The sequence below is a fragment of the Symphalangus syndactylus genome, chromosome 2, assembly GCF_028878055.3.
Source record: "Symphalangus syndactylus isolate Jambi chromosome 2, NHGRI_mSymSyn1-v2.1_pri, whole genome shotgun sequence".
In the NCBI taxonomy this organism is placed as follows: domain Eukaryota; kingdom Metazoa; phylum Chordata; class Mammalia; order Primates; family Hylobatidae; genus Symphalangus; species Symphalangus syndactylus.
In genome coordinates this window covers 99,706,048-99,733,418 of record NC_072424.2, presented here as the reverse complement: position 1 = coordinate 99,733,418, position 27,371 = coordinate 99,706,048, and the positions used below count along the sequence as shown (strand labels likewise).

Genomic DNA, 27,371 nt, shown 5'->3' with positions numbered 1-27,371 from the left:
TATAAAACTGACTTATCTATTTAAACATTATGAACAAACACCATCTTTTAAGAAAAAATAAGCTAGTAATAGAGAAAGGGAAAGTAAGAACCTTTGTTTCAGCTGCCTTTTATTAAGTGGCTTTGAAGGTAAACGTCAAAGAGTAATATGATCGGAAATAATATTTTCAGTATTAGCTTCCTGGAGGGTCAAATTACCCTATCCTATAGAGCTAAAGGTCATCTACTATGAGCCAAAGTAAAATGAGGGAAGTTACCAAGAAAATGGGTGTTGAGGAGTCACTAGGATACAAGAGAAATATGAGGTATTAAAATAGAACCCTATTCTTAGAGAAACAGTGTTAAAACATCTTTTCATGGGCAAGTACTTTCCTACCTTAAATAATTATTCTGTCTTTGAAAAATTCTAAACAACAAGAAAACACTTGGTCCAAAGATTCAATAAGCTTTTAAGTTGCCAACTTTAATTTGGCAGGGATACTAAGCTGGTCTGTGAAACCTGAACACATTGGACAGATTCAAATGATGAATTATTTAGAGGCCCATGCAAAATAGTTTCTGAACCTTTTCTTAATCACATCGTACTACAGTCAACAATTATTAACCTTTCAAAATCTGTTAAACACGCTTTCCTTTAAATTTTGTAATTTCATTTCTAACAAATAAAATCAAAACAGTCATAGGGTGACTCCAGTTCAGGACATAAAAATTATATTTGGAATATTTTACTTAATGAACACTTCTAAAAATTTTTCCCCCCAAAAAACTACAATAGCTGTTCTCTTCTTTCTTTGGATTTTGTAAGAATATTTGTATTTGGAAAGATAATGTCAACTTCTAGCAGAAACTCATCAAAATGATAAAACACTGGGGGAAAGTTTTTATTTCTTTCTTAGAAACTGAGTTTCTCACTCCACTCAAAAGAGAGCAGAATATTCTTTTCACTGTACATTTATTGAAAGTGAGCAGTCAGGTGTTCCTGGACACATCAGAAGCACTGCCTCTATTTCCTAAGAAAATGTGGTTTGAAATTCAGTCTGGTATTCTCAACCCAAATACAGGTACCTCCCTCTTTGAATTCTAGATGCCAGAAGCACTAATATGGAGTGAAGACAAGCATCTCCCCAGAATCTGCCTGAAATGTGCTATAATAGAATGTGCACAGGGTTTGGGGGGTTAAGAAAACTGAGTCTTGACCAAGTTTTGCCCACAACTTGCTGTGCAGTCACTTGATACCTTTAAGCCTAAGCTTCTTCATCCATGAAGTAATATCCAGGCATACCTTGGAGATATTGTGGGTTCATTCCAGAACACTGCATAAGAGCAAATACAGCAATAAGTCAAGTTACACAAATGTTTTTTTTCCCAGTGCACTTAAAACTTATGTTTATGCTATACTGTAGTCTATTAAGTATGCAATAGCATTATGTCTAAAAGTAATATACCTACCTTAATTAAAAAATACTTTATTGCTAAAAATTCCTAACGATCATCTGAGCCTTCAGTGAATTGTAATTTTTTGCTGGTGGAGGATCTTGCCTTGATGCTGATAACTGCTGATTGATCAGAGTAGTGGTTATGGAAGGCTGGTGTAGCGGTGACAATTTCTTAAAACAAGACACGATGAATTTGCAGCATTGATTGACTCTTCCTTTCATGAAAGGTTTTACTGTAGGATGCTGTTTGACAGAATTTTACCGACAGCAGAATTTCTTTCAAAATTGGAGTCAATCCTTTCAATCCCACCATTGCTTCATCAACTAATTTTAAACAATATTCCAAATCCTTGGTTGTCATTTCAACAATGTTCACAGCATATTTATCAGGGGTAGGTTCCATCTCAGGAAATAATTTTCTCTAACTATCCATAAGAAACAACTCCTCATCGATTAAAATGTTTTTATGAAATTGCAGCAATTCAGTTATGTATTCAGACTTCACTCCTAATTCTACTTCTCTTGCTATTTCCGCTACATTTGCAGTTACTTCCTCCACTGAAGTCTGGAGCTCTTCAAAGTCATCCATGAAGGTTGGAATCAAATTCTTCCAAACTTGTTAATGTTGATATTATAACCTCTTCCAATGAATCATGAATTTTCTTAATGGAACGTAGAATGGTGAATCCTTTCCAGAGGTTTTAAATTTACTTTGCCCAGATTCATCAGACGAATTACTATCTATGGCAGCTATGGCCTTTAAAAATGCATTTCTTAAATAATAAGACTTCAAAGTCAAAATTACTCCTTGTTCCATGGGTTGCAGAATTAATGTGTGTTAGCAGGCTTGAAAGCAACACTGATCATGTACATCTGCATCAGAGCTAATGGGTGACCAGGTACACTGTCAATGAGCACTAGCATTTTTAAAGAAATCTTTTTTTCTGAAGGTTCTTTCCTTAAACCTCATGAATCAACCTCTCCTAGCTTCAGAGATTTTCCTTTCTCACCTACATCAGCCTTTATAGAACTGAAAAGAGTTAGGACCTTGGTCTGGATTAGACTTTGGCTTAGGAGAATGTTGTGGCTGCTTTGGTCTTCTATCCAGACCATTCAAATTTTCTCCGTATCAGGAGTAAGGCTGTTTTGCTTTAACATTGATGTATTCACTGCAGTAGCACTTTAAATTTCCTTCAATAAATTTTTCCTTGCATTGACAACTCGATTAACTGGTACAAGAGGCCTAGCTTTTAGCCTATCTCAACTTTCAAACATACCCTCCTCACTAAGCTTAATCATTTATAGGTTTTGATTTAAAGCAGGATATGTGCAATTCTTCCTTTCTCTTGAATACTTAGAGGCCATTCTAGACTTATTAATTGGCCTAATTTCAATATTTTTGTGTCTCAAGGAATAGGGAGGCCTGAAGAGAGAGAGAGAGAGAGAGAGAGAGAGATGGGGAACAGCTGGCTGGTGGAGCGGTCAGAACACATACACCATTTATCGATTATGCTTGTTATCTTCTATGGGCACAGTTCCTGATGCCCCAAAACAATTCCAATAGTAATATCAAAGATACATCACAGATATAAAAGTAATGAAAAAGTTGGAAATATTGTGAAAATTACCAAAATATAACAGAGACATGAAGTGAGCACATGCTGTTGGAAAAATGGTGCTGATAAACTTGCTTCGCACAGGGTTGTCACAAAATTAATTTGTGAAAAAAAAAAAAATTGCAATTATCTGTGAAATGCAATAAAACAAGGTACGCCTATGGTTGTATTGTGAAGTAAGTTTCCTTTCAACTCAACTAGTCTGTGATTCTGAAAGTCCCTACTTTTCAGATGACTATAACCTGATATAAAATAATGAAGTCCAGCTTTACTGAGCAGCATCATCTGTAGGCATTTTTTTCCTCATAATATATTTTTCCCTGAGGTTAATGCTCAATTATCATGAAAGCTAAACCCTTTTGCAAATCAGTCACCATAATTTAATGACAATGTCTGAGACCTGTGAAAACCCTAAGACCTTGCTATTGTTGGTCATGGTTATGTTACTTTACATATGTGATGAATTATTTAACAACTTTGTCACTAAAATATAAGCTTATATAACTTTTTATAGAGGTAATCTTCATGAAAGGCGATTTCTGTCACTGGACGTATGCTCTTTTACCAAATACCTTCCTTTCATTTATTGCTTCAATCACAAGTCATGATTGAGTTGTCATGAAAAAGAGTATCTGTTCCATATTCAGGAAAACATTGATCTGAATTAAAAATATGATTTGTATTTTATATCAGATGGTTTTCTTCTCCAAAGAAAGAGCAAAGAACAAGTGAGACATGAGGTTGGCTTTCAGCTTCTTACTAAACCCATACACATTCACTCAGTAGATGATGTCACAGCACAGCTTGTTCACGTAAATTTTTACAATACACTAGAATAAAATGAGGTTTTAGTTTCCAACTTTGAAGTGCATACAGCATATTATGGGGGGGGGCAAAATTACTGTATATGGATATGAAAGGATTTTGATATTGAAGAAGATTTTCTATTCTTAAAAAGACAAATTTCTTTTCAAAATACCAGATTAGCAATCTTTTCTAAAAGTCAGAACACTGCAGATACTTGTGTTGGTTTTTTGGCTATTTAAATAAGTGTGTGTGTGTGTGTGTGTGTGCGCTTGTGTTTCTCCAAAAGAAAACAAAGTGAACAAATTTTCTGAAGTGGCATATTTGAAGAGTTGTTCACCCATACTACTTTTAAGTTTTCTGTTTTTTATTCCTAACTTACAGAAGAATCGTGCTTTTAAAAACCCTCCCAAGTAAACAAAATTACTACGAAATCTAAAACATCTGAACAGGAGCCAAACACGTAGGTAAATTCATCTTAAATCATTTGATTCACACGTGTTCCTTCTCTGACAAGATGAGACAAGCCAAACAGCATCCAGCAGCATTCCTCTGTTTTCCCTTTTGTTGTTTGCCAGTTAATTTCTATTCACTGGAAATGCCAATTTTCTACATGCTATTCAATGTGGTGTGCTTGTTTGAAAAGAAGCAAAGAAAAAGCACTAAAGATGCTAAGGACTTAACTCATTCCTCCCTTCTCTCCTCTCCTCCTCCCTAACAAGTTCCCTTTCTTCCAGGTTTAGTGAGAAACAAAAGTAGACTCATTCAACCTCAAAGCTTGAACACATGCCAGGTGAAATATTTTAGTGAGGCTTATCCTCAACTTGGTCATACTGAATAGGTGGGCCTAGTTAAGTGGTTTTTGTTGGCTACTCTGCTTATTATGACTTTGCAGTCACACCCTCTGTGTCAAAGTGGAGCTCAGCAAAGTATATATATATGTATCTGTATTATATATATACACATACATATATCATTTTAGAAATTGAGGAAACATTATTTCAGTAAAAATTTTATCTATAATGAACTAATTTGATCTTTACTACATATAGTATATACACACAGCAGCTTATATATATATATATCCTTATTATTTTTCCCTAATTAAGTAACCTGGAAGAAAAAAGTGCTGGTTCACTTGCTCAAGGACAGGTTTGAAAGTCGGATAGAAAACAGGAGTATAAAATAAAACTTTCAGATTGAATTATTTTACCTGTATCAACAAACAAGTCTCTCGGCCTCTGGAGGAACGTGGCAAAGTCATGCAAATAGCAGAATCTAAACAATTCTTCCATAAGGTGCATCTCCAGAGTCACTTATACAGCAGAGGATTCCTTGCTCAGAGTTGGCACCAATTAGCAGTTATCGGTATACATTACATAAATACAGCTTAGCATGTTTGCTAACAAAAAGAGCCTAAAGAAACCTGTGGAATGCAAACTTTCTTGTAGATTGTGGGTGATTCGCAGCAAAAGAAATCCAAATATTTTGGGATATAAATATGTTCCACACTTTCCTTGTGTGTTATGTAAATGGGGATGACTAAGGATTGGTTATTACTATTATATACTTGGTAATATTTTAGGAGTAGAGATCAGCTTCAAGATCAGCTAGTTCAATCCTTTCATTTTACAGATGAAAAAAATCTGAGGCCAGTAAGTGATTCATCAAATATCACTTGGATAGTTAACAGCAAGAGGGGGATTTTAATGTGGTTTTCCTGACAGCCAACTCAACTCACCAGACTTCGGGTTCTACTTTTCATATGGAAGAAATGTTTCCTACTGATGCAAGAGGTGTAATGATATACCACAGTCCCTACCTTTAAAGATAGAATAATAAAGAAATAAGACAAATTTTGTCAAAGTAAATGAAGATACAAATTTCCATTGGATTCAAAGATGGAGAGGAGAAATTTTCCACATTTTCTCACTACTCTAAATCATAATGATTCCTTTTTCACAACTGTGATAGAAGAGACACCTGAAAAGGACCTCAGAAAAAAAAATCCATCAACTTCATCAGGTGTTGGGAGAAAGGCTGAGTGTTGGGAAAAGCTGTGGCAGGGCTTGCATGTCTGACATAATGTGAAAAAGTCTTGGAACATGTTCGGGGTCCAGGGTCTAAAACCCCTTGTGGTCTTTGGAACACCCAGCTCTGTGCTAAAGGGTGGTAGGCTACCCTGATGCACCATAATCTAAGCCCAGGGCATAAAACCCCTCATGGCTTGGATTGAATCCAGGGCTCGTGGCCTCTGGAATGTATCTAGACTTGCTGGCTCCTTGCTCCTTGCTCTCCCAGGATCAACTGTATCTTGAGTTAAAAGAACCTGCTCTCCATTATCTCAAGGAGCGAGCATATGCTAAACCATCACAGCTGTAAATCATGTGCTTAATGCAACCCTCCCTTTCACCCCCACATTCTCACCACCTGTTTCTTTGTTTGATCACCAACAAATAGTCTAGGCTTCCAGAGCTCAGGGCCTTCACAGCCTCCATACTTAGCAATGGCCTCCTGGACCCACTTTCTGTCTCAAACTGTCTTTTCTCATTCCTTTGACTCCGCCGGACTTCGTCATCCCCACGACCTGGTGTTCAGTCTGATCACCCCAACATCAGGTAGCTATCCGAATTAGAAGTGACAAACTTATGCCTTAGGATGTAGGACTCTTCAGAGCACGAGGTTTACTCATTGAAGAAAGAAAGGTAACACTGACGTTACTGTGAAACAGTACTCTATTTTAACGAAATGCCTATTTTGTTAAAAACTCTAAATGATAACAGTGTGAAGCAATATCTCTACTTTCAAACCACGAAAAATAATAGGAAAACATATTTGTATAATGTAGCCTTTTGTTGATTCTGTACTCTACTATTATATTGGTCACTTTTGGATAAAATCTTACAACTTGTGCCCTTAAAAATTTTTTACATACTTGAATATATGAACTCCATTAGATTTTCATAGATTAATGTTTCCAAATTGTCACAGCATATTTAAATTAATAATTTAAAAAATTAAGTTCACATTTAATCAAGTTTTTCTTACCCCTGTAAATTTAGAATTGTCAAGAAATTTTATAAGCAAATTTTTAACTCTGTAATTCAAGTAATTAACAGAGATGGTGAATGAAAATCACAAATACCATTAGTGAATCCCACATTACTTCATATTGATGGTTCATCTTTAGACAGGACATTTGATTTAATCATTTATCCAAGCAAAAAGACTATGATTAAGAGCACTTTTTCTAACTGATTTTAAGAGCATGTCTTATCAGCTATATGTTGAATATTCTTGGAGGTGTAGCTCTCCAAGAAATAGAAAGTATACAGAATGATTGAGAAAAACACATTAATGCTACCATTAATAAATTTTTCATCTAATGAAGAGATACAATTAATGTAATATCAATATGAGTCATCTAATGAAGAGATATAATTAATGTAATATCACTGTGAGTCATCTGCGAAAGTTGACCCAAACACTGTTAGAAATGAGATCGTACCTGAGAGGAGACTAATCAGTCCCGTCCAGACGTAGAGCAACATTAAGGAACAATCAAAGCAAAAAGAAGCCAGCTTGAAAGGGAAGGGAAAGTCTATATTAATGCAAATGAAAAATGAACTTTAATTTTGTGAATCTTTATATTCATGTTTATTGGTTCCTAGAGGTACAGCCTAGACAATATTGTACATTAAATAATACTCAACAAGGGGATTATCTTTTTGAGTTTAATATTCATTTTCATAAATTGTCAAGGCACTGTGATGAACTCAAATGCCTAAGAATAAACAACTTCTCATGAAGGGGGCTTAAATACACCTATCACATTTAAGATGAGAACAAGCAGATTACCCCAGAGACAATGAGAACATTGAGATGAGAACAAGCAGATTACCCCAGAGAGAATGCAGCAGTCAAAGTGTGGAATAGGCAGAGGCAACATTGTACAAAACACATTAGAGGAATGCATAAGTACTATAAAAACTTCTAAGAAAAATGTCAGAGATGACATCCTCAAAGACTGCATGTGGAAGAAATACCTAGGCAAGAACTAAGAATCTCATAAGAAATGCCTGAAATAAAATGTGAACATCTCTGCATGGACTAATCAATACAGAATAATGTACCACCCATATTGAGAGGATACATATGAGACTGATACTGTTTTTGCTGTTCTGATACTAGATAAAAATTCTCATCTATTCTCAAGGAACAGGCATTGAAATTCTGATGCCTTCAATGCATAATTAAGTTTGTTGCACATAACGTTATAAAATCCTGTTTATGTTTCTCACTATAGAATTTGGTTGAATATTTCTCAGCACATCTCTTTAATTATTTTATTGTTATTGTTATAATATGAATACCTGAATTGGTAGATGATAATGTGTTTTAGAGATTCAGAGTCACATCCAAAATTATTTGAATAAGCGATTTACAAAATAAATATGGATAAGTGCCATAAAAATGTACAATTCTCGTCAGATTCAAATAATGTAAATTAACATGAGATGTCGATTTTCACCTTACAAAATGGCAAATATGTTTTAAAATAAGAGCAAATTTGTCAAGATTATATGAACTGCTGATGAATATGCAAATGTGTACAACCGTTCTGGATATTTTAAATCAAAATAATATATTTAAGGAATATAAAGTAGTTTATTATTATTTCTCATTGTAATATATTATGTAGCCTGATTTATGTTGGGAGAAATATTTAAATGATTGTATATTCAGTCATTTCTCCTTTCAACAAATATTTACTAAGCACCTATTACAGACTTCATGCTAGATGTGCAATGAACGAAATTATGTCCTCATGCAGTTTATATCTGAAATTAATCTGATGAATATTGAAAGATGTTTTGATGTATGAAGTTGTAAGAACATATTATAAACCTTATAGTGTGAATTTATATATATATATTTATATAGCATATTTATGTATATGAGTAAAAAGCAGTCTGAAAACATATGTTTAGAGTTTAATGCTGATAATGTATATCTAGTGAAACTAAGGGCATTTGAATTTGTTTTCCTTTGTTTATTAGTATTACCTAATTTTCTGCAATAAATATGGATTTAAAAAATAAATTGTATTTTCTGGTAAGACAAGAAGCCATCCTTTATAGAGGCCTTTAAGGCTTACTCTTATCTGAGTTGGCTATAAAACATAGAGATTTATTTTGTTGAATCATATTCCTAGAATCTTCATTTAAAAGCAAGATAGTGGAAAATGAATTATTTTTACCTGTTGAGTTAGCTACACAGAATAATAATTTGAAAATATAATACTATTTAGGTTTATTTTCTTTTTACCATTACATAACACTTTCTAATGAAGTTATTTGATTCTAATAATCTTGTAATGTGTTCAGGTCACAGATAATTATCTGTATTTTACAAGTGAGAAAAACTAAGACTTTGGAAAGTTTGAGTCTTTTGCTCACAGGCCCAAAGGAAGTAAGTAGTGAGGTAGGAATTAGAATTCAGATCTTCTGAAAGTACACTTTCTACCTATGTATGCTATGTACAAAGGTTTTTAACACATGGAAAGCCTGCTGTTAAAATTTGGTTCACTAAAAAAATACTAACATAATTCCATTTGGTTTATGATGTGTCCTTTTCCATTTGGTTTATAATGTGTCCATGGTCAAATGATAATAAGTCCTTTCCCAAATAAAGCATCTCTTTAAGAGAGCATTAGCTGAGCTTCTTAATAAAATGCAAAGTGTTTAAAAAGTGGGAATGGGAGTATTTCCATTACTTGTGAAATGCTTAAGTTTTGAGAATTTGACATATGTACCTCATGAAAAATTTTTCCACTCCCAGGGGAAGGCCCTGGTTGGTTTATGAGTGGGCATGTGACCTAAAAAGTTTCAATTTGTGAATCTCAGAACTGTCGTTTCAAATGCCAGGATAGAAGCTTCCCTCTCCTCCTCCAGACCTTGTGGTGTGCACGTGGGAGTCCAAGGACTAGAATACTCATTTTCAAAGCCTGACATTGGACCCGGGAGACAGAGAAAAACCATCCTCAGGAAGTCAGTGAGTTCCTTGATTTAGTTATACAACCAGTATGTTTCCTTTTTTTTAAGCCATTTACCATACGATAATCTGATGCTTACAATGAACAGTATTCCAAATGACATTATCCTTATAACCTTCTGTAAAGTTCTTAGCCTGATCCAAGCTTTGTAATCTGATTCCTTCCTGCTTCTCTTGCTTTGTGACTTGTCATCTTCCCATACTCACCTTTTTCTCCAGATGTGAGATACCATGATAATGTGAACAGATTGTGCTGTTTCAGATCTTCACATACAGACCTTTGTATGTGTTTGTCCCTCTTCTAGGAATGTCTTTGTTCCCTTTCTTGGTCTAATTCTATTTATCCTTCAAAACCTTTCTTCTATGTGATGCCCCAAAAAAGATTTTCTGCAACATCTCCCACCTGACATAACTGTCCCTCCTATGTATGTCCATGGCTTATCTTTCCCATAGTATTTATCTCATTGTTTCACAATTTCTTCTCAACCAGACTAGAAACTCTTCAAAAGGGGAATTCATGTATTATTTGTCTTTGCCTTTTTTTTTTTAAATCACCAGTACTTAAACTAACAGTTGGTATTCAAATATTGACAGAATTAATAAATGTGTCAGGTAAAATCACCACCTACAAAAAAAGAATAATAATAACTAATGCGGGCATAAGACAATGTTATTCTTATTTTTGTTTGGTTTCATTTTGTTTGTTTTAGGTTTTTATGTAGGAGCCAGCAAACCTAATGGATTTTAATTACTAGGAATGTGTTTCCACAGTTTGGCAGAGTTTATTAACTTAACCCATTAGTAGATTGGTAACCAGATAGAAAATGTAATTACTGATGAGTTGCCTTCTCTGATAACCTGTCATTAGCCACCAGAGAGAAATAAGCAAGAAAGATTGAATGGATCAGTGAAAATCCACCATCACAACTTGAAAATTCTCAAAGCACATGATTTACACAATAAAGTCATGCTTATTGTGACTGAGGATATAAATGAAAAGAGGTGGCATTTAAAGGATTATTGTGGAAATTTTATATTACTTGAGAAAAATTTTACTTAAATCTTTTTCAAAAAGAGATTGCCTTTGCTAAATGGGGATGTATTATTAGATATATGGGAAGCAAAGCAGTTTAAGACATCGTGTCTTTCTCCAGAGTGTTGCCCTAGATCCCAGTTTTTCCATAACTGGGACATTTAGCATGCTTCATGGATAATGTCAGCCATAGTTCAGCATCATTTCAGAAATAGTTGGATGTGTTCTCTTAGATGACCCAGTGATATCTTTTTCATAAAAGATACACAATAGAGGAAAATTCTTAGTGACTTCTTTTTTAACAGTGAAGCTTGCCAAGTTTGCTTCTCCTTATTCTAAACTTGGTTTTGGCATATTTGTTATCAGACATCTAAGTGTCATTCAGAGACCTTCCTTACAGGAAACAGATGGCCCATTCACATCAGAATAACTTAAGAAGGGTTTGTTTACAAAGGGACTAATGACTGAGATGTGAATGCAGTTTAAGAAACAGCTCAGATCATGCAGAGACTCAGTGCTAGTATCAATAGAGCTCTCACTCTCCTCTCCCATCCCATGTCCAGAGGGGTGAGAAGAGGAACTCGCTAGGAAAAAGGTGAGAACAGAAGGCCACCTGGAGAGCAGCAGGAATTTCCCATTGAGGGCACAGCCAGCCCTAGGAATAAGTCCGTGATGTCACTCTCTTCCCTACTTCCTGCCTCCTGCTAGGCTCCTCCTTGACCGAAGTCAGAAAGAATGAGAGGCTTTTTGTTGTACTACAAGACAGTCAGCCCTTTCTGCTCAATATTTCTGCCTGGATGGAAAGCCTGTGCCTGAAACTAGAGAAGAAATAAAGTCTCATCAACTATCATATCACTATGGGATAATATCAATTCAATCATATTACCTCCTGAAGCCTAAAAAGTTAACTCTTCTAATTCTTCTTCTTTTTTTTTTTTTGAGTCAAGGTCTCGCTCAATTCCTGCTTATCACCCAGTCAGGAGTGCAGTGGCATGATTGTGGCTCACTGCAACCCTGATCCTGATCCTAATCCCCAGGGCTCAAAAGATCCCACTGCCTCAGTCTCCTGAGAAGCTAGGACTACAGATGCATGCCACTATGTCCAGCTAAGTTTTTATTATTATTTTCTGTAGATATGTGATCTTGCTATGTTGCGCAGATTGATCTTGGACACTTGGCCTTAAGCTATCCTCCCAACTTGGCCTCCCAAAGTGCTGAGATTACAGGCGTGAACCAGCAGGACTTGCCTGCTATACAAGGGAAAGGGAAGAAAAAAATAATGGAGTATCATAAAATATAACTTCTAAATTCTCCCTCTGTAGCTGGCCACTAGCATAAATTGATGATCATAACTGCCTGCTTCCACCATCCAATTCCAAGCTCTCTTAGCATCTGGAAGTACTTCTGCTGGATGAGAGGATTTACCTAGTGGGATGACTTGAATATTCATTCCTCCTTTTGTGAAGTCTTTGTACTCTCAGTCCAGTCTGTACTGGGCTCCAATTTTTATTATAGACCTACTGGCGAAGTGGGTCTGAAACAAGAGTCAATATTTGCTTGTGAGACAAGGAAAGTTTATGGGAATTTGAGAGTCATAGTTCTTAGCTTCATCTATATCTACCAAAATGTCCTCATCCATTGAGACAGTTTCATTGCTTCTTGACAATTACCTTTTACTTAGCATAAGAGACCTGGCAGGTCAAGTTTATAATTAGTGCTAAAACTTTGTAACCTTTACAATCATACCCTGAGTTTGGTTGTCAGCTGCATCTGTCCTGTGACTATAGGAGAGAAGTGCCTACCCCAAGTTATTCAGAAAACCTTCTGGCTCTATGTATACTTTCTTAATTACATGTTTATAGTTATAACTCTTTTCCCCTATGTATATTTTGTAGAACTGTAAGAAGAAATTAAGTGACTCAATTTTAATTGTTAGAACAGCTAAGTGCCACAACCACTTGATCTCTGCTTGCACATTATCCCATGTTCAACCACCAGCGATAACTTGAGTATTTATGATGCCCTCATATGCCATATACCCTATCTGACTCCTCCCACCCCCAGCAAAAAAAAATTATCTCTGTACTCCTCAAAGATATGATGTACCAATCCTAGGATCTCCTTTCAAGAGATCTGTTTCCTGGGGCCACTTCTAGTACCAATTAATGTATCAGCCAAAGTCCCAGCAGAATAGAAATAATTAGATGAGTATTTATTTAAAAAGTAACAGATTATGAATGTTTGCGTGGAAAGGAAGTGAATCACCACAGATAGGTCAGGAGTGGCAGCCAGCGGTAGTGGACTGTTACCACTCTTAATCCACAAGTGTTGAGGAAATGGAGAAGTGAACAGAACCTCAAATGAAACAGTACAAAGCCACAGGATATGGGGGGCTGGGGGGAGGGTCTGTGGATGTGACCAATGCAGGTCCATTTTTGAGGCCAAGGGCAGATGAAGAAGGAAGGAGAGTGGCTCAAGGGGTCACACAGACGTAAATGACACAATGGTATGTTTTTGCTTCCTCTCTGCAAAACTACTTTCCTATCGCCCAGGCTGGAGTGCAGTGGTGCCATCTTGGCCCACTGCAACCTCCACCTCTCAGGTTTAAGAAATTATCGTGCCTCAGCCTCCCTCCCAAATAGCTGGGACTACAGGCATATGCACCACCATGCCTGGCTAATTTTTGTATTTTTAGTAGAGGTAGGGTTTTGCCATGTTGGCCAGGCTGGTCTGGAACTCCTGACCTCAAGAGATCCGACAGCCTCAGCCTACCAAAGTGCTGGGATTACAGGTGTAAACCACCACACCCAGCCCCATCCTTCCAAATGATGCAATATTATCTTTTCTTGAACTATCTGGTTTAATTAATCCATAGACTCTAGTTTTTAATTTATGTGTACACTTCTGTGACAGTAGTAAAATGTACCCTTATTTTTATGTTCTTAACATGCACTCTGCTATTACATATCCATTCTCATACTTTTATGTATGCACTAATATATACATTCACTTTTCCCCCCAAATATGAATGTAACCAGCGACCAGGTCTTTTGTGTTATTAGACCATGCCATAGGCATGTACAAATATTAATGACTTCTTGAGTTTAAAAGGTGAGAATTGATAACTGTACTTGGAATTAAGTACAATCCTAAGAGTGGTATCTTTCTATTTCCTCTCCCTTCCAGCATGAGAATTCTTTCTTTGATTGAAAACATTCGGTTTTCAATTTATTTCATCATCTGGGGGAAGTGCTGGCTTTGAAAATGCAATTCAAAGTATGGCTTTCAAAAAGTGGCAAGAGATATCTTTAGTCTTGTAAAGAGTCCATGAGGTTTTTTTAATATCTCATGTCAGTAATGATTCCTGATTTTCTTAACAGGGATTAAAGTTGTTTTTATAAAAATCTCTTTTAATTACCTCAAACTTTTATTTGAAACAGAGAGTGGGTTTATCTGAATGATTCTCCAAAGAGATATCATAACAGAGCATAACCAATTTAGTTGAAAATTGAGGAATACATGTTGACCATCTTATCCAGTTTCAGAAAATTTAAGCTCTGAGCATTTTTCATGTAAGAACAATAAACTACAAGTAATTACCCTAAAAGACCATTTCGAAACATCCTTTTTTATCTATAAAATGTTACTGATTATGGCATGGGTAATAAATTCATAGTAACACTGTTCTAAATGCATTCTCATTTATAACAACTTAAAACTCAGATGGCAATGATATTATCATAGTTTCCAGATTCAAATTACCATAGGTATTTCCACCATTGTTTACTTGTTTTTCAAGGATCTCACATTGCTCCATAGACCATTTTGTTTGGGACATAAAATATCTATATCATTTCACAATGTGAAAAATAATACATTCTTGAAATTGAGACAATTCGACTAAAGTTATATTTAATGTCTATGAGGAAGAAATAGAAACTGAGATGGTTGATTCTCTACTGTAGAGATCTAGGCTCCCCACAATTCTATTTTACACTTTAAGGGGATACCGTATTGATCATTTTGCTAGGAGACTATACTCAGTCCTGTTTATTGGCTTGGCAGTTATAGCAGACTTGCCCTTTGTGTACTAATTAGGTTATGTGGAGCATGATTTTTAAAATGCTGGTTCCAAATCTACACATGTATATTGAGTGACAAGTTTCTGCCACTCTCTAGAGGCCAAGATAAAAATCAAGGAATATGTAAAAACAAGTTTATTCCTCTTTGCAGTTTTGAGAAACAGCAGATGGGCAGAATGAGTTTATTTTCGATAGTTAAAAGTAAAGAAAAATCTTATCGCTAGCATGTCATAACCTAAATAAGCTATGTGAAATGCACTAATACCTTTAGAACCAAACATTTCTGGCCCAGAAAGGGCCAAAGACATCATTAACATAAACTTGCGCACATAAAAATATGATTTGCAAACTCTCCATGTAAAAGCGTGGCTTAAGATAATTCTAAATAGTAAGAACATATCTGATGTTAAAATAGCATTAGATGTGGGTTGGAATTTTCTAACTATAAAGGCCATTTTAATGACGAATCTGGACAGGAAATGGTCATTTAAAATGTAATCATATGCTTCTAATTGTGATGTAATTGCACACTCAATGCTGAAAGACAACATGACCAATGAAACAAGATTGAGCAATAAAGGAATAGAAAAAGAATTAATACCAGACAGGACAGTTTCAAATCTCTTTGAAGACTTTTCAGTGAAAACATCTTTTAACCTTTTTTTGTACTCTTAACCTGGAGGACACTGAGAAATTCAATGAACCAAGAATATGGCAGAAATGGTTCCAGAAGAGTTGGGAAAGAGCAGGATATGAGGCAATGGCTTTGCCTGCCACACTGTCCCAAAGGTAGGTCCAGAAAAGAGGCCTTACATTCCAAAGATCCTCCCGTGACTCTGAGTCTCACACTTTTTCCACTGTACCATGTGTGTCCAGTAAGTGTTGCCTAAGAAAATATTGGCTAAAAGGCCAGTTTGGATTAAAAATGGGTTTGTCTGAAGCTAGAGTTCACAGTTTTTACCACATCACTCTCCTGTTCAGAAAATCCTTCAGTGGCCTTCCTTTCAAATGTGATGTGTTAACAAAGTGCATCATTATCTTGGCCTCCCATTGAGCCTCTCTCAGCCTTGCCAGTTTCATCTCTCATTGCTTCCCTACAGGAAGGTTCTGCCTCATTCAAATCAGTCCATTGCTCAGCCTTGGTGCTCTTCCACCACTGTACATATTTGATCTGGCTGTTCCTCCCATCTGGAGCACCCCGTTCTGTACTCTTTATTTCCATCCTACACAATATTTAATGCAAGGGTCAGAAACCCACCTCTTTTGTAGGTGTTTCCTAAGAGCTCAGTTAGTCCCTGGGTTCTCCTTTCCTTCCCTGGACACCTAGAGTACACACTCTCAAGATCACTTATTGGGCTCTTATCAGATTCTACTTAGAGCTGCAAACTCCCTTTTCTGGAAAGCTGCTACCATGTTGCAAAACCCCAGATCACAGCACAGTGCCTCCGTCAGGAGGGATTAAATATATAAACTCCCATACAATGTCATGTGCACTTTTGCACTATATAGTTTACACAGAGCTTTCCAATATCCCACAGCTTAAATAAACAAGCTTTCATGCCCTCGATCTATAGAGTACACACAGTTTTTACATTTGGTATCTTGTTTTGCAATATCCTTGGAGAAAGGCCTGACAGATAATTATAATCTCCATTTTACAGATAAGAAAGCTGAACCAGGGAATCCTGAGTGATTTGCCCAAGTCGCATACCAACTAAGGGGCAGTATGAAGGTTTACAGGCTTCTTTTCTGATTCGCTAATGCTCATTTGGCTTAATCATTTTTTCTGTGCCTAATCACTTTAATTTTGTAGTTTGAAACACTGATTTGGAGTTTTCTCGATAAAGTATTAAAAAGACAGAGAAAAATGTCTTGATACTATAAGATCAGAGATACACAAAGCTAATAAACAATAAAGGTGTATGATCAGTATTTTAAATGACTTGGGCAACTGAGGCAAAAGAGAAAAGAGCATGAGAGCTCTTAATGTTGAATCAAATCATGAAGACTTAAATCTCGTATAAAGAAAAATGAGAGGAAAGTCCACAATGTTTTTAAATTACGTATGTCTAGAGCTTTTTTCTAGAATTTTAAGTCATACACTGAAAGAGGGAAAAATACTATACCAAATCCATTACAAAGAAAGAAAAAAATATGTGCTCAAGGTAAGGATTCCATTAACCAATCTGTTGTAGTGTTGAATTGCTAGCATCTCTTAAATGCAAACTCTGAGTCAGGCACAGTCCTGAGTACTTCACATGGATTATGCACCCTCTCTCACAATGGTGCTCAAAAGTGTTATTATTCCAACTTTTCAGAGGAAGAAAGGCAAAGAACAGGTGTTGATACAGGTGTGATTTTCAACCTGTGCCACCTAACTCCTGAGCTCAAGCTAAACTGTGTATAATCACCCTTGTCATCGGGAAAATCTGAATCCAATTATTCCAATTCATTTTAAGTCAAAGTAAGTATATTTGAGCTTTACACTGTTTCTTAATAATTATCCATATGTTTTTTTACCAAAACTACTAAAACCCCTTGAGGTCTTACTATAACTGCATACAACGCCAATGACTTAATATTTCCCCAGAGGACTTGAATGTCACGTTTGGGACAAAATAGTCTCCAGGACAAGCTCCTTTGTGCTTTGCAGTGTATGCACATCTGTTTGCTTCTGCACATGGAAGAAATGAACACATGTGACTCTTAGGGTTGCCAAATATCTCCAACTATGAAAGGCGACATCTGCTTTAGGAAGATACTTAGGTCTCAGTGGTCTCTAGCCTCGTTGAATATAACCATAAAATGCACACGTTAACATTTTTCAAGGAATGCAACTCAGTATTTTTGCTCTTAAAGTGGTTGTTATTGTTGGGGATGATCCATTCTCAAACATTTTTGTGTTTGACACATTCCTTACACTATTGGCAATACAAAGTAACAGCTAACAGATGGTTATTGACCCCAGACAGACATGGATGTGAATCTCAATCTTTCCTTTACTAACTTTGTGGTAAGGGGCTTTCACTGGACTTATCTGAACTTCGGTTTCCTTATCTATAAAACATAAAACTAATTAATAGGATTTGGGTGAGGATAAAATAAAGTAATAAGTGGAAAATCTAGGGAATATGGCTAACAAATGTTCCATAAGTATTAGCTTGACAATATAACTGCAGAGAACACAGAACACATATATAGAAAATGGATTTTGCTAGACAGACAAATATATCAATACAGTTGACTGAGAATATAAGATTATGGATGTTTCCTTTTTCATTCTAATTTTCTACATCTTCCAGAATTTTCATTTATAAGTAAAATAGAATTTGGCTAAGGAATGATATCATCTTACTGGCAGTAGCAAGAAATCTCAGCATACAGAGGTTGACATTGTTATCCACCTCAGTTCATTTGCAAGAAATCAGACATAGTCTCTTGAGGTTTTATATTACATTCATTACAACAACCACCTTTTTTCATTTGATTAGTTCTGTGAACACATTTCCAATGATCGAGCAGTTCACAATCCCAGAAAACTCATTTTTGAGTGTAAAGATGTGGATTCTTCGGGGGAAAAAAAAAAAAAAAGAGTAGCCAAGAGGATTTACACGGGTTCTCACTTATCACACAGTATGAACTTAAGAGGTTAAGCTGGCACACTGAGAACACTGAACTTGGAAAAGCTGCCTCTAGCATAGTCCAAGGAAAATCTGAGGCTGTAATTTTCAACAGGCAGTCCACATCCTTTGGTAAACAGTGGTTTAGGATGAAGAAGACAATTTCACCTGGCAATACCCATTTTGGGACTTGTCTAACTAGCAGAGCTTGCTTTCCTTGAAATTGGTAACCTCCTTTTAGGAGAATATGACTCTTCAGCAGGAAATCCACCTGTAACACCTATTATAGCAGCCTGTGAATACCAGCTATTCCTGGAATGAATTTCATTGTAATATAATGAAATGACCTTTATGTAGATGGATCTTTTTTGAATGGAGGTACCTAGTGTGAGGGAATGAGCTGGAGAAAATGAACATGAGTATAGTTTCCAGCCAGGGAATGCTTCAGGAAAAAAATATGAAATGGATACTCTGAACCATGTTTATGCATGTCCTTGTGTAATTAACCCAGAGCAATTTATTGATCTTAAAAATTCTTCAGTGATGGAATCATTGATTCTGATATAACCCAGGTTTATGCAGGTTAAGTCAGTCCTTCCCCCCAAACCTCAGAGAGCTGATCATTGAAGTTATAGATGTGTAAAACTGAGACACAAAGAGATGTGTATTAACAACTTTGCCAAACTCATAGTGAATCCACAAAAAGTGCATGCTACATTGCTCTAAACTGAGTGGTACACTATGAGTTACCTGCTTTTTCTACACTTTTCCTTTTGTCCCTTCAATTCCAAATCTGCCACTTAAAAACTTTGCAACACAGCAGAGAGCAGGGAACTATGCTTTGGGATTTATGTTTTCAAAGGCAATTTCGGCTAGCTAAAGATACAACTCAAGGCAGGTCTCCTTCTGCTGTCTCTCATACTTCCCTCTGTACTCAGTGACTTGTGGTTACTAGTGGATTCTTGCCAGGCATAGCTCCTGTGATGGTCATCTCCCAGTAGAGCCCTTTAAAATCTTCAGCTTGACCCTGGGTCTCTTTGAGACTGGAATGCTCAGTGTGATTATCACTATGGGTCAGTTTATAACATTTATTATATTCTCAATTCATTGGACATCACAAAGTTGTACACACTGTGGATACAATAGTGAATACTATAGATGGGATTGTTGTGACATAGAACATACAATGGGTTAAGGAGAGGCACTTCCCCTGGAGCTCCTCCAAACAACCACTGTGTTCAGAGCTCCCCATAGTAGCATTTGGAATTTGACCTATGTAATAACACAGGGCCTGATGTTCTCTTCAGTGCCTTTCATGGGTGGAAGCAGATTACACTGTGCTGGACTCCACTTTCCCTTTGGGTGAGCTCTCTTGACTGTTATTGATGCCAGGATGCTCAAGCGTTGGAGTATTTGATTGTAGAGTCATTCATTCTCTTAGGCAGGTACAAATTCAGTTCACCAAAGGAGATGGTAATTCTTTATCTGCCTCATATATACATGATACATATAGGAAATAAATGCTGATGTATCTTTGGTTTTCCTTTAGTTTCTCAATATGGTCATGTAAAAGGAACTTAAGTGATCCTAGAATGCATTAAAAAAGATCTTCCAAAAATGATGAGCACTTAGCCTGTGTTTCAACTTTCTCCACAAGTTCTGCCCATTGCAACCAAAAATTTAAAAATTGGGAAAAGAGTAATTTACTAATTTTCTTCTCTGTTGTCTGAGATTTCACATTTTGAGTGGAGAGAAGCAAACAAAGTATAGAGGGAATGTTATCTATCTCTCTTTAATTATATTTCAATAAGTTTTCTATAGATTCTATGACTTAAACATGGATTACTTCAGTAATGTTATTGTCAATTGTCTCCATATAAACTAAATTAACACATAATTCTGTTGTCATGTTTATTGTCTTCTAAACATTTTATAATTCATAGAAGTAATTTGCATATCTAGAAGCAAGCCCATAAATCCAAATATATCATATATTAAAATAATTATCCACAGAGTACCAGTATAGTTTCCTTCAACTTATACTATAAATCACTGCTTATTATCACTCATTGAATTTGTTTGCAATATATAAGTCTTGTTTTATATACAAAGCTTATTTAGGAGGAACTAGATAGGTGGATAGAACTATTGGCACATACATAAGGCTGCAATTCTGCAGAACGTTTTTATGCATCTCTAAAGTAATAATTCTAAGACATCCAGACTAAGTATGGAACCCTGCATTAGGCTGACATCAAAAAGCAATAAAATAAAACTTTCCAGAGCTTCTAGCTTTGGAATGCTAAATGTGGTCAACTTAAAATGATTTCCTGTTTCCAAAAAGGTCTTTTGTTGTCCCCCCCCTCCCAAAACAAGAAAATCCTCTCTCTAGAAATATCAGATGTCCTCATGGTTATTTGATATTACTGCCCAGGAGAATCTGAGGGGAAAAAGAGAAGTGAAAAAAGGCCAACAGAGTACAGGAAACCCTTCTTGGAATTTCAAAGGCAGTAAAATGTGGAATAACTTAGCTATGCTAAGACATTTTATATAGAAAGCCTGAAGAACTGAGTAAAGAAACATTTGTATAAAGAAACATATAGATATTATATATGTAGCTTCATATTACATAAACTAAAAACAATTAAAATCTTTTAAAAGAGATATTAAGAAAATATTTAGTACAAATAAATGGATGAATAATTTGAATGACAGGGGACTATAGAGTAGCCACTCATATGTTCCTAAAATGGTACAGCTATTACTGTTGCTGCTTTTCTGCATTTGTTTACACCTAAGGTAGTTAATTGTTATTTGTTAATATGTATCTTTTATGCAAAAAATTAACATATGATTTTAGAGAATGAAATCTTTTATGACATTGCCAATTTGTGTTGTCTCTTATCAAGCCATTCTTCACTGCTGTTACAAAGAAGTAGGTGAGGAAACTTCCAAGACAAGTTTCTACATATTCCTGACAACCTAATCACCCAAAATGGAACACAGAAAATTGTGGTGCTTTGTTTTTGACCAAGAATAATTGTTATAATTAGCACACCAGGTAGCACACCAGGTAGCAATCTTGCTGAAAATGAAAAATATATTAAAACTTGTTCTTTTCAAACTAATAATTATAAAAATAGTGACTTGTGATTTGGGAAAAACTAAATATAGATAAATCTTGAAATGATACATTAATGCCTTTTGAATATCTTATATTCCATGCAAGACTAAAACATGAATTGAGATGCTAAGAAAAATTATGCCAAAACCAACATATATGTTAATAAAAAGCACTTTTTAAAGCTTTAAAAAGCACCTATGTGGCACATAGTAGTTGCTCATTATGGCTTTTGGGGTTTTAGTAGACTGAGTTTCAACTCCATCTAAAGACTATTCAATGCTTTGCTAACAACTTACACATCATTCATATATTTACTTGCAATTTTTGAACATATTTGCTTTCTTTAAGAGGAATGTTTTTTTGGGAAAGAAATGGGGAAAAGAATAGGGTTTCCTTGCCATACTATACATTAAAATAAATTATATAATCTTAATAATTTTAAAGTTTATTACTGGTATTAGGATAGAGGCAAATTAATGTAATACACTAGAAGATCCAGAAACATATAAGTATATAAATGACTAATAAATGATAGAGGTGCCATTTTAAATGATTGAGAAAGAAAAGATTATTTAGTAAATGAGCTGGCTGATGGCTTGGGAAAAAAAAGTTAGATCCCTACCTCGTGCCACATGGCAGAGTAAGTTCCAAATGTACTGAAAATTAATAATAGAAAATTGAAACACTGAACTACTAGAAGGAATATAATGACAGTATAATCTTGAGGTGGCAGATAGTACTTTATATTATAATTTAATATATTTATGAAAATTGGCCATATTTTCTAAAACTGACACAAATGTAGTGAGAAGCATGGCATTGCTTTACATTTTTGCAAGTCTCCTTAATGTCCGGCTTAATAGAAAACATCTGGAATCTCATATTTGCCTTGGCAATCATCTGTGGTGATATCATATGTCTGTAGCTGGACAACTCCACTGTAAACTTGTGAAAAAGGCAGATATATCATAGTATTATTACGTAAATAGTTTTGACCTTTTAGGCCTCTGGAATGGATCTCTAGGTCACATGTGGACTGTGAATCACACTTTGAGACTATGAAATATAAACCTTTAAATTGATTGCATTTCTAAAGGATCAATTTCATTTGCATAGTTATGAAAAAGATTCATCTGAATTACCTGTAGTTTCCTATAAGTGATCAGTTTCCTACCCTATTGAGTAGCAAAATAGCTTAGTATACTCTTAAATTGGATTATCCCCAAAAAGGTCTAAAATCACCCCATATTCCACTGAAAGGATACCCTATCATCTCTTCTGTCCATTTCTCAGTCTATCCTCCTAACCTCCACCACCTTCAATTATCAGCCTCCACATTTAACATGTTGATATGCAAAGGTCATAAGGAGATGGGCAAATTTCTAGGTGGTAATACAAGAAAGAAGGAGATTGGAACTGTTTTCAGTGTAGTTAATGTAGTTACTTCTTTATATTTCCACACTTAAGTCCTTGCAAAATTTCCTCCTTCACAAATTCCCTCTTTCATTTGAAAAATCACATTTTCCTAAAGAAGTCCTTTTTCATGTTTCTCATTTCAATCCTTTATCCCCTTTTCAGGAAATCTTATTACTTTCCTCAGCAGGTAGAAGTTTCCCTTTTTGGTCTGTTCCATGCCTACCAACTCAAACGGCACCTCTGACTTAGTTCAAATGTTTATAAGCATCTCATTTGTTCAGGAAGATGGGATGCATTCTAATTACATGATTATAAGTAAATATGAGTTTCAGTTCAGGTTCAGTACATACTCCAAAGGAAAATTTGCTTTTTTTCACACTAGATCATCTGATAGTTAATCTTCATCAAAGTGGTCACTAAGATTACAAAACAAAATCTCATATTCAAAGCAAATGCATATATATATATCTATGTCTCACGACAGATATATATATACATATGCATATGTGAAATGAAAGGCTATTTAGTTTTATTTTGTCCTGTCTTTTTTAGGACAACAGACTCCACCATTATTCTTCTAAGAGGCTTTATTTTTTTCTCTTATGCCCCACTGAGTGTGGTGTCATTATAAAAGACATCATACTAACTATAAATTGCTTAGCCTTAGTTTCCCTTCCTGCAAAGTAGTATTTCCAACCAAATTCCTTGATTTCTCCTTCCTAACGTATGTGTTTGAGAGCAGAGGTGGAGATGGAGAGAGCTCCAGTTTATATATAACACATGCACAAAAATGTATACCCACAATGTGGACATGGATAAGAAGGAGTAGCCCAGACATTTGAAAATTTACAAACATTTCGCTGCTTCATTTTATGGTTTAAATTGAGGTATGGAGAACAAGTCAGTATTTGTATGATTAATAATCCTAAAACATTATTTATTCTAAATCTGCCTTTGGGACTATAGAAGTGTTATTTCCTGTTTTCAGTATAAAATTAGAGTCATGAGGGTCTCAAGTGTGATTCTAGAGATAGAAAGTGAACTGTGACCACAAGCAGCAGGCTTTACTGAGATGTACATAAATACCTAATCGTTCCCCTACTCTTTCCTCTCCTCTTCTATCTCTCCTCCTCTCCACAACATGGACAGGGGGAAGATTAATTAGCTCAGACATTTAAAAATTATCCTCCTTTTCCTCCTCCTCTTTTCCCTTCTCCTTTTCTTTCTCTTCTTTCTCTTCCTCCTCCTTTTTAATGAATGAAAAAAGAAATGGCAGCCATAAGAAATTTTTGGTCTGAATAGGATTGCAAACTCTGAACCATGGATTAAACCTGGCCCTTTGCCTCTTTCAGTACATCCGTGAGCTAAGAATGGTTTTTAACTTTTTTTTTTTTTTTTTTTTTTGAGACAGTCTTCTCTGTTACCCAGGCTGGAGTGCAGTGGTGCAATCTCAGCTTACTGCAACCTCCACCTCCCGGGTTCAAGTGATTCTCCTGCCTCAGCCTCCCAAGCAGCTGGAACTACAGGCATCCACCAACATGCCTGGCTAATTTTTGTATTTTTAGTAAAGACAGGGTTTCACCATATTGGCCAGGCCGTCTCGAACTCCTGATCTTGTGATCCGCCTGCCTCAGCCTCCCAAAGTGCTGGGATTACAGGCATAAGCAAATGCGCCCGGCTTTTTTTTTTTAACATTTTTAAGTGGTTGAAATTAACTCAAAAGATAATATCTGGTGACACTTGAAAATGATATGAAATTCAAATTTCATTATCTACAGATAAAATAATATTGGAACACAGCCATACTCATTTGTTCATGCACTAGATACCATTGCTTTTCTGTTATACTGGCAAAGTTAAGTAATGACAACAGAAACCATATGTGACACTCTCATGACTTCACACTCCTGCTCAATATACTACAGATCACAGTGATGCAATTGTAACTCAACAGTATTTCAAATGTAACTCAACAGTATTTCAATATGTCATGCATATTGCTCCACCACAACATAGTTTTTATAAATTATCAGTGGGTATTATGTCAAAAGAAGAAAAGAGAAAATGGGGGTTTGAAAGTTGCACCTTTGAGGCACAATGGAATGTAGGTTATTTTATTATTGAATTCAATTGTGAAGGGCTGTATTTATTATGCAACGACACTACAGCTGTGATAAAATGCAATATACATCAGCGTCACCAAAAACCATGCATGCACTACAATATTCTTCCAACTCACAAAAAAGGCAAAAATAAAAAAATTTAACATGGACTATTTTGTCACAGCAGAATTTCTTCACAAAAATAAAAAATGAAAATCAGACTGTGACCAAACTACATGTCCACATTGCTCATTTGTTAGTCAAGGAAATTCATTTACAAATTGTGAATTAAATCACATTTGATTGCAGCTATAGTTAATATCTGCCTAGAGAAAATTCTACTGAAGATTATTAGCCTTTTAATAAGAATAACAGTTCAAAACGTTGAGGACATTGGGAGCAATGTCAATAGTCAATTAAAAAACAAGGGAAATTGTGTTTAGTGGTTAGTTTTGGCTCTTGGTAAGTTAACAGGGGTTACCAATACTGCTGAGTTGTTTTTCACTTGAGGAATCAATGCCAAGTTTGAGATGACTGAAGAATTAGTGTGTATGAACAGTTCATGTGGGATAATTACAGGAGAGAATATTTTCCAAAAATTTGAGAAAGCAACAATTCAGTAAAATCTGAAGTGGTATCTGCTAAGATGTGTTATAACTAATGATGGAAAAAAAAGTGTAGAGCAGAAAATGGCTTATTTGGACAAATTTACTAAGCTTTTGACATTGTCTTGAACATGAATAATTGCCCTGAATCAGTATTATTTAATAGTAAACAGCTTTGGAAATTTGCTGTTACTACAGACTTGATTACTTAATTAATTCAATCTAAAATTACAAGGGAATTTAGAGTTTATATGTGAACGATACTGCAATAAAGTCATTTTGGCAAGTAATATTTTCCCAAATGACAATTTTGAACCACATGTTGGCAAAAGTTAAGGCAACAGTCAAGATTTTCTTCCTCATATGAATATTTAGTGCATATGTTCTTTGAACTCAAACTGCAGTTTCAGCAGAACTCTTTAGACCTTGATGCAAATGAAAAGGAAATTCCATATTTCAAAATATATTTCACTAAGACATTGAGAAGCTTTCACCTAACCTTCAATTAGAACGTATTCATCCAAAATGTAGCGACACACTAAAAGCCAAATATCAAAAGACTCTAATAGGAGTGTGTTAACATATTTCAAGTTTCAATTATGATTAAAATCATATGCTGGTGGATTGATAACAGTATTTGGCAGTGCCATCTGTGCTAAAAGATGTTTTGGAAGACGAAATACATAAAATTTCATTATGGACAGCATTAACAGATGATATTTGTAACTGATTTTGATAAGAGAAAACACTAGGAATTTCAGTTAAGCAAATGTTACCTGCAACCCCCAAAAGGGAGAACTCCATTCTTCTCATTATTAGACTTGTATTAAAATTATTTCAACTCATTTGGGTACAAAGTAAAAAAGTAAAAAAAAAAAATACATATTATTTTGTAGTACTCAAAATAACTTGAATGGTGTAGTTAATTATAATTGTTATTATACTTAAATTTCATCAATTAAAAATATGTGGAAATTTGTTTTCTGATTATGTAACATCTATGTAATTTCCATGATTTTGCCTCTTTGCCCACAAAGCTTAAAAAATTCATTATCTGGACTTTTTTTTTTTTTTTTTTTTGAGACATAGTCTTGCTCTGTCGCCCAGGCTAGAGTGCAGTGGCGCGATCTCTGCTCTCTGCAAGCTCTGCCTCCTGGGTTCATGCCATTCTCCTGCCTCAGCCTCCCGAGTAGCTGGGACTACAGGCACCTGCCACCACACCTGGATAATTTTTTGTATTTTTAGTAGAGATGGAGTTTCGCTGTGTTAGCCAGGATGGTCTCAGTCTCCCGACCTACCGCGCCCGTCTCAGCCTCCCAAAGTGCTGGGATTACAGGCGTGAGCCACTGCTCCTGGCCCCATTATCTAGACTTTCACAAAAAAAGCTTGCTGATCTTTGATCTAAATAAAACATATCTGAATTCTGGTTCCACTTTTGGAATGCCAAGGAAACTGACAGCAGAAAGAAAGTGCTGGAGGC

The 27,371-nt window shown here is 35.6% G+C and overlaps 1 long non-coding RNA gene across 1 annotated transcript in view; it reads right to left on the bottom strand.

Annotated features, from left to right (window-relative positions):
* LOC134733019 (uncharacterized) overlaps nt 1-27,371 on the bottom strand; it is a 113,854-nt gene that overhangs the window by 61,407 nt on the left and 25,076 nt on the right. Inside the window, exon 3 of the long non-coding RNA XR_010116557.1 lies at nt 1,236-1,312. This is a non-coding gene — a long non-coding RNA (uncharacterized lncRNA). The remainder of the gene's footprint in view (nt 1-1,235; nt 1,313-27,371) is intronic.